Consider the following 9,254-nt stretch of genomic DNA (forward strand, 5'->3'; position numbering starts at 1 on the left):
TGTTTACAAGTTCTGATTCCTATCAGGCCCAGCCACCAGTCTGCCCCCCAACCAAACACAGCATGAAAAAGCCATCGTAGCAGACGGCTCATTTACCATTAACCAAGAACAGGAATTAACATCTAACCGAGCCGAACTTTATCTGGTACATCAACTTCATTAAGGATATCTAAGCGTGCGTGGTGCGTGCGTGTTTGTACACACACACACGCGTGTGTGTGTGTCTGTGTGCGTGCGTGTCTGTGTGCCCGTGTCTATGCGTGCATGTGTGTGTGCGTGCGTGTGTGTGTGTCTTTGTATGTGCGTGTCTGTGTGTGCGTGTGAAAGTGTGTGTGTGAGCACGAGTGTTTGCGTGTGTGTTTGTATGTGTTGCTCTGCCAGTCCTCTGCATGTGTGCATGTGTCATTGCATGATAAATGTCACATGTGTGTATGGTCCCTTCTAATCTATCTGTGTAGAGGGCATTACCAGGTCAAGCAACAATGAAAATCAATGATTGATTGTTAGTTTGCCTTTTTTTTTTTCAAACATCTGTCGTTTAAATCCACCGCGTTTGAGGATTAATCAGTCTCTTTCATTGTTTTTTTTTTTTTTTTTTTACTTTTCGGGTTGTTTGTATGCTTACCAACACAGTGACAGGAATAGTTTCTGTTTCCTAACGAGGCGCGTTGGGGCCGCCTGTCCGCGAAAGTAATCGGAGGCGGACGAGGCCTCTATTGATCGAGCCCTGAAGAGATAAAGTGCTCTAACCTATTAAGACAGAGGTTTTAATCCTAAACGCCAAGACCCTTAGCGCTCTCCAGTGTACCTACACCGTATCTGATGAGCTGTTCTCAGACCACAAATAGTCACTCCAGTCAAGCAGATGCTAAGGGGTGGTGATTTTGGAAGAAGAAGAGGCATGTCTGTTGCGGTAATCACAGCGTGCATCACTTGTCACGCGAAACCATTAGCTGCTAACACCAATCCAGCACCTTTTCAAAATGCACCTTTCATTTGCAGCATACTGATATTGGAAAATCTGTTGCCTGTGTACTGTATAATTGTCTCCAGCTGCATTCTGAGCTCGTGTAGGAAGTTGGCAAGCGTGTTTTACGGACGGCAAATGCACCTGGCTTTGGTGTACGGGAGAATGCAGCATGCAGTCAGGAAGAGTGGTCAAGCCGCCTCTTTTATTTATTTATTTATAATTATTCATTTTTTCATTCTTCTACTCCCAGCGCAGTTAAATTCTCTCCACTGCCCTCGGGGCAGTAGAAGCCAAGTAATCAGACAAACAGGCTTTTTGTCTATGTAAAAACAAAGCCCTGCCCACTGCAATTTTCTGTTGGCACACAGCGGGCCGCTGAGGTGGCCTTCAGCGGGACTTGTTGCGTCATTAATCGCGGCTCTGATCCGATCTGTCCTGACAGTTAACGATGGCCACTTAGACCAGGCCCACATGCCAAGCCGGCGGCGCTAACGGAGCACTTCTTGAGGAGAGGACACAGCCTAAACAACCAGCAAAAAAAAAGAAAAAGAAAAAGAAAGAACGAGAGAGAAAGAAAAAACAAACAGCTAGAGAGGGCCTCGTTTTCCTCCATCTCTCTGTTTGGTGTGAAGGATTTACAGTGGACAAGGCTGTGGGGTAGAGGTGGGATTTTGTGAAGCTCAGAGAGCATCACTGAGACATGGCATTGTCTGTTTTAGGCATGAAACATATGTGTGTCTGTATCTTTTATATGTCAGTGTTTCAAAAATAGCTCTCACATCTCACAAAAATAGCTCTCACATCTCTCTCTCTGCTACCCAATCTCATATCTGTTTATTTTCCCAGTTTCATGCTGTGTGATATTATCTGCTTCATTCATCCAAGATGTGTAATTTATTAACACCTCTACCACACACAAAAGAAATGACCGAAACATCAACTCATACTTTCCCAGAGTCCCGTGTTTTTAGAGCAGCTCATCTTCAGAGTGAAGATTGACCCGCGCATGTTTGCCCGTCTGTCTCAGACGTCAGCGCCTCTCGGTTTAGAGTCTGTGTAAACGTGTAGTATGTGAAATGACTGTAGGGGCAACAGGAGACGGTGAGAGTGAGCTCCGGGCTGCAGTCCAGGTCACTGAAGGAGTCTCCGCCACATTGGCCCTGAAGCTAAGGAGACACCGTGTGCCAGTGGGGAGGTATTTCTGGCTGTGTTGTTTGGCCAGTCAGTGTGAAATTATGTATTTCTTATGGTGATGAAACCCACAAACAATGCTCCAGCCATGTGTCACAAAGAAAAAAAAAAAAAAAGAGGAAAAAAACTCGTTTTGACAAGGGTAAAAAACCAAGAAAGTTGTTTTCATGCTCTTACACCCACGGCAGTTAATTAAACAGTCAAATATCCGATTTAAAAAAGAGTGAGAGTGATAGAGAGAGAGAGAAAGAGGGGGAGAGAGAGAGAGAGAGAGAGTAAGAGAGAGAGAGAGAGAATTAACAGAACTCTCTTTTATCAGTTTTACATGCTGGCCACTGGACATTCATTACAGGGTATTTATAGACGTTGCTGTATACAGAATGGTACAACAAAACTCTCAGACATCAAAGTTTCTTTAATTCATTTCTTCCTACTTCAAACATCATTTGACTGTTTACATCTGAGCATCTGGCTTTGCCAGCAACAAACTCGGCCGAGTTGAGGAACACATTGAATCGACTTACGCAACAAAGAGGCAGAGGCATAGATCATGGCTGTGAAAGGCAGGGAAGTTGAATGAGTTGGTTTTTCAGCACAGATGTTGTGGTTTGTCTTAGCCGTCAGATGAAAGAAACTGCTGTGGACTCACAGGGCGGGAACAGCTCGAGAGCCCTGTGTTTATTCTGCCAGTCTATAATGATATTCACTGCATACAGATTACTGAAGAGTGATGACAATATAGTCTCTCTCTCCTTCTCTCTCTCTCTCTCTCTCTCTCTCTCTCTCTCTCTCTCTCTCTGTATCTCTCTCTTTCTCTCTCTCTCTCACACACATGTATACACATGTATATATAGACAGACAGATAGATAGACAGACAGACAGACAGACAGACAGACAGACAGACAGATAGATAGATAGATAGATAAATGAATGGATAGACAAATAGTTAGATGGATGGATGGATGGATTTTCTGTAGCATAATACTTTATGCGTTTTTTACTAGGCCTGTATGTGGGCTTGATAATTCAGTGAGAATATAGTTGTGTGTGCGACACTGACCTCAGAGAAGACCTGCCCTTGTCATGAAGCATGTGCGTTAACGTGCAGCGAGACAGCTTGTCGTGCAGTATGCTGCCCATCACATGCGTTCAGCGGCGGTACGGCGAGAGGCAGAGTCATGCATCCAGACGCCCGTCCCGACGTGTCGATGATGATTTCTTATGCAAGCAGGCGTTCTCCCGCAGCAGAAGAAGAACGGAAAGCCTCCCGTGGGCCGGTGTGCTCCTTGTCAACAGGAATTTTAGCCCCGTTCTGTCAGCGAGCTTTTTGTCTCTCACTCTGTTTATCAGTGGCTGTTAATATGACGGAGCGCTGAGGGAACGGAAGCGCTCGGAATGCCGCGGATCCGTCACATTCAGGCCACGTGCGGCTCTCTCGGAGTGGAATGAATAAATTCATCACGGATTGAGGAAGCAATAGCAGAGTGTTTGCTCGCTCCGAAATGTCTCACATCTGAAAAAGGAAAAAACAATCAAAATCAGTTTCACCCTTAACATTAAAAAAAAAGTATAAACATACTCTGCTCTGTTTCCTGAACAATTTGTGATTCAAAGGCTAGATACAAGATGAGCAAGGATTCGTGGAGCATCAGATGACCCCAGTCATGTATCTTTTGTTGTCATTGTGGTGTGCCTGTTTTTCGTGGAGTGGGTGTTAACCCTTGAGTGCATAGGGTGTGTCTTCCAGCAGAAGCTGAGCGTGATGTGTGTGTGGCTCTAATCCTCGGACTAGGAAGAGCTTAGGAGAGCTGGCAGAGCCTCTCAACAGAGAGGAGACCACACACTGTCAACGGCAAGCTTTTTTTTCAACTTTTTTTTATTAAACACTTTAAAAAGATTTAGCCTCACATCTAGCACTGGCACTGAACTTGTGTGTTCAGCTAGTGTTTTAATGATGTCCCTCAGGAAATGTATGCCTGCACAGGCTGCATTCACGTTAGTTTATAGACTGTGTGCACTTTTGGATGCCTCTCTGGATAAACTCTCTCTCCCCCTGTCTTACACACACACACACAAACACGCACACACACAGAGGAGAAGATGAATGGTTCTTCTCATTGAAGCATACATACATACGCTTGTGTATTCAGCTTTGACAAGAGATAAATCAGTTGTCCTCGTGTGTAACTCACAAGTCTGAACGCAACATCAACCTGAGGCCTGTAGCCCAGGTGTGAGTTCAAAGTCCTACGAGTTTCTCAATAAGAAATACACTCACCAACATCACCTGCAGGAGCTTTGCATTGGGACTGAGGCATGTTTGAGTGTGCCTGAAATATGTTATGTTTGTCTGGGAGTCACACCAGGTCACAGCACGATTCACAGCTCCGCGTATGCCGGCCATGACCTTAACATTCACGGTGTTAGCCCCATGGGAGAGAGCATGAAGAGAGTGTAATGTGTACTGTATTAATATGTAATTATTTCTTTCACTGTGTGATGACACTGTTTGGAATTTCATTTTTAAAATGCCTGTCGGTTGTAAAAGGAGACAGGAAATGTGTAAGGAACAGAAAGAGCTTAATCACTCACAGACAGTGAGTTGATGGTATTTGCAGTGCTGAGATACGGGTCGGTATTGTAGACATAACTGCGACAGGCACTCACTAAAACCGGTAGAGCAGTTCAGATTAAAAATCAAAACAAAACAAAGCATTTCTTTCTTTAGTCATTCTCAAACAACATGCGTAACTCAACGTGTTCTGGGTGTAGAGATAAACACGTTGCACGTGAGTAAAAGCCTATCGTGTAATATGATGAATGCTCATATTAACATTTGCGAACGTTTGCGAAGGTGACGTCACACGTAAAGTAAAAAAACGTACTTCTGTAGATAGTTCAATGGTCTTTGCAATTAATGTCATGTTTTTAGTTTTATGTAATGTCTTTTAATTGTAATGTTCTATCTTTAAGAGAATGTAGCTTAATCACGATGAAAAGTGACTATTAGCACATAATGTTGGTTTGAAAATCCCTGTCTCATTATTGCAGTTTATTTTTACGACCATCATTATCGCCCGTTACAATGATTTATGCGTTATTTTCATATCCAATCGGGGCGTCCTTTACTAGAATTGATTGTAACGACAATCAGAGTCCACAGAGCCACGGCACACTGGCCGTCGGTCCGTATCATAAACCGCACCATTCCAACCATCGCTCAGTAGTTACATTTGAAAGGAGGTCTTCTCTTAGATATTAATGGCCCTGTCAACCCATGAACTTGACATATATACTGCCGAGGAGGAGGGTTGTAGCTGCTTAGAGCCCTCGCTTTCTCGCGTAATGGGGCAGTCTATGCGCTGTATATCAGTCAGTTTTCTCATTTTGTGGGTAGGAGGAGCCGGTTTCCTGCGATTGTCTAGCTCTCCTCTCGCTCGCTCATTTCTGTAAAGTTGCGTATTCGAGCCAGACTGTTCGCTGAGCGCCGCAGACGATTCAGCTCCGAGCAAACTGAACGACACTCCAGCTTCCCGCTGACAAGCGCGTATTCTTTATTTCCATCTAAGCTTACTGTTTCTTTCCCTGTTTTTTCCCTGGCTTTTTTCAAGATGACAGAAGAAAAGAATGTTCGACATATAAAGCTGGTATGTAACTCTCTCCTCTTCCGGCCTCGGAGCGTTTGTTTGGGTCTTTTTCTGTAAATCCGCGTTATAAAAACATGAGACTGTGATTTGAGTGGGAGACAATACTGTTTTGCTTACGGAATTCACTGCATGCTTCCTTTTGATGGGGCTGTGTAGACAGAAAAAGAGAACGAGTAGAAAGAGGAATATATCGGTTAGTATGTTGTATTGACAAGAGTGGCGATTGGAACTTTTAATACAAGCTTTAGGGTTTCTTTTAACCTAGCGGTGAAGGTGAATCTGGATGTCAGTTTTAAATCTAGAGACGTGTGTTATTTTCCCGGAGACTTGATCGGAGATTTTCATGCAGTCGAACCTTTATAACTGTAATATTGATAATGATAACCTGTGTGTTTCGTGTGTAAATGGTTGGCACATGAACTCGAATTTGATACACACAGTCACGGTTTGGTCAAAGACTTTCGATTGAACAAAAAATGTGCCTGTTTTGACATTTCTCATCAGTCATCTAGGCTAAACGAGGAATCGTCTGCGGGTTGCTTTACGTGTCAGTACTCATACCATGGCAGTGACAACATTACATCTAATGTGGACGGGGATGTAAATATTCTTCACTTGATTTCTGCATAGCAGTCATCGAACAATTATTTATGATTCATAGAGCAAAACAGTGACGACATCGGTGGAATATAACCCACAGGAACAGTTACCCTGCATCTCAGCATTAGTACTGTGTTCAGAGCAACCACGATTAAAACCAAAGTTGACGTTGATGACCTAAGTTTCAAATCATGTCTTAGGTTGTAAATGTGTTATAATATACATAATACACTGCCCCCGAATGCAGCCTAAATTAAACTAAAATGATATTTCTTCATATGTCAGATATAGCTGTTTCAACCTAGGACGGATCAGCGGAGTAACCTCCCTTAGGTTTCTGCTTAACTGTCTGCGGTTAAGCGCACTGTGTCGGGCCCGTTGTCACGGAAAATCTACTTTTCATTTACATGTAAATATGAGACCAATAAGAGAGCTAAACAGCTGTGTAGCCACAGTCTGGTCAACCTCCGAGGACCAATCAGAGAGTCGTTTATATGGGGTTCACCATATGCAGTCTTTTCCTAGTTCCTGACGCGAAAGAAAAATATAAGTTTCTGACGCAAAGATGATGAAAAGATTATGGTGCTCTGAGTATAGATTTGTCATGTTACGAGTGTTACATAAGTCTTTTGCAATTTCCTTAAAGTTTTTTTTTTTTTTTTAAAGATCCATCTGCAGTGTTTTGGATATGAGCTTTGCGGCGGGCCATCTCCGTTATATTTTTAACTTGTTATGAATCACAGACCAACACAAGCCTGTTTCACTTTTTCCCCTTTATTCTTACCACCTTCCATCTAAGACTGACATAATCCTGTTCTGGAAAGCTGGTATTTAGGGATTTGTGTTGTTTGTTGGGCATGTGGAATACCCTCTGGGCATGGTGTTTGAAGGTCATAAAAATGTTATTTAGCAGCTGTCAGTTCCAGAGGAACATGTGGACGATTGATAGGATTTCAGTTTTTTGTGAATGCACGAAACTGTCTTATGATATAACAAGGCTTCCTTTAATATAGAGTCGCAGTCGCAGTATCCAAAATGGAAATAAAGTGGTGGTGTGCACACATAGCGGACATGAAGAGGAGTTCTGTCAAACCTCTTCTCTCAGCATCTCTGCATGTTTGCTCTTAATTGAAAAGCAGTCCTGTTGCAGACTGATGGCAGCGTGTCACAGATCAGTTTATGTAGTCGAGTTACCGCGTCTTCGTGTTTTCTCCGCAGCCCTCAGGGGAAGACAAACAGGCCACAGACAAACACAAACACAAACGCAAACGTTGTCTGGGGACAGACGGTTTCTCATCGGCACAGGGACGTGTGTGACGTTACATTAGCGACGCGTCTGAGCCAGCTGAGTTACACAGGAGCAAGAGCAGAAACGTTCTTCTCGATAACGAGATGATTAGCCGCGGGATCACAAATGCTCAGTTTGGTTTAGGGTCCTTTACCTCTGCCGTTGTTGTCATCTGTAAGCCAAGGCACCAGTGCACCCTGGGAAGAAAAGAGCATCCACATGACTGGCCGTGTTGTCATCTTTTTTGCCTTAATTGCAGTTTCTGCTCTGGGTGAAAACCCTGCGTTGTAAACCGTAGAAGCTGATTGGGAGCAGCTGCAACAGGAGGGTTTGTCGTTTTGACTCACATGCGTCATAGCGGGTGTTTCAGGGCCGAGCTGAACAAAATTGGTTGCTGACACAACGTGAACCAGTGTACAGAACCTTTTTTTTTCTCCCCCCATTCTCAGGCGGCAAAATTGTTTGCAGGTTACAAAGGAAAGTGATTTCACATAAACAACTCTTTTCGCTGGCTTGTTTGTGTTAAGCTGCCTGTTTATCGTCAGAGTTGTGTTGTTGAATTCAGCTGCATGAAAAACCTCGACAGTTCATGACTTAATGACATCAGCTCTGAGTATTTTCTCATTTCTGCTTGAGTAGTTTCTGTGCGGCTCAACACTGTTTTCTCATCATGTCAGTCTGTCTAAGGTAAATGCAGTTGTATTTGTACCAGATTAAAACCTAAGGTATTACAGTACAAGCTGTTCAGTAGCAGGAGAAGTCCATGTCTTTGGATGAGGAATATTTTAAAGAGAGAGCTTTCAGGAAGCGATGTTCTGCCTTAGCTCTGCGTCGTCTTGCTCTGTGTGTTATGTTGTCCTGTTGTTTTTAGTTAGTTGTGGTGATCCAGAACAAAACCACATGTTCTTTTGTTCTTTGAGAGCCCAGCTGGAGTAGTACAGCACTTTTAATGGAGGGTAGGGAGCAGAACCACAGGATGTCTGGAGGAAATGTACCGAAACCTCGAGGCTCTTGCTTTCCATCTTTCCTGACGAGCGTCTCGGCATTGATTGGCTCTCTCCACAACAGTAAACGCTGACCTTAAACCGGGGAATGAATCGCAGAATTAGACAGGTTAACCTTCTGTTGTGCTTAAAAGAACTCTAAACATATTGATCTCAACTTACTCTCCACTCAGGATCACACCGGTTTGTTTCCTGGGCGAGACAAGCTTACACTGTTAACAGGAGTACTCAGGAACAGGCCGTGTGCATTTTTTTCCATGTGACAGGGTGCAACAGGAGGTCAGTCAGTATCTGTATTTTCATTGGTTGGCTCTGAAGTCGGTTTAGTTTGACTTGATAGAGGGATATCTTTGATTGGCTGGCACTTCAGTGAACTTTCTCCTCATTTATGTATCTAAGGACAACTTAAGAGCGTCCAATTTCCCAGACACAGGAAAGAATTAGTTTGTGTAAACTAATGGTTAGTAAGTTAATGACAGACAAGATTGGTGCTAACGACCCTGCTCGTCTGTGTAATTGGACTAGGCAGGGGAGTGGGAGGTAAGGCTGCGAAG

The sequence above is a fragment of the Chanos chanos genome, chromosome 2 (assembly GCF_902362185.1).
Source record: "Chanos chanos chromosome 2, fChaCha1.1, whole genome shotgun sequence".
In the NCBI taxonomy this organism is placed as follows: Eukaryota; Metazoa; Chordata; class Actinopteri; order Gonorynchiformes; family Chanidae; genus Chanos; species Chanos chanos.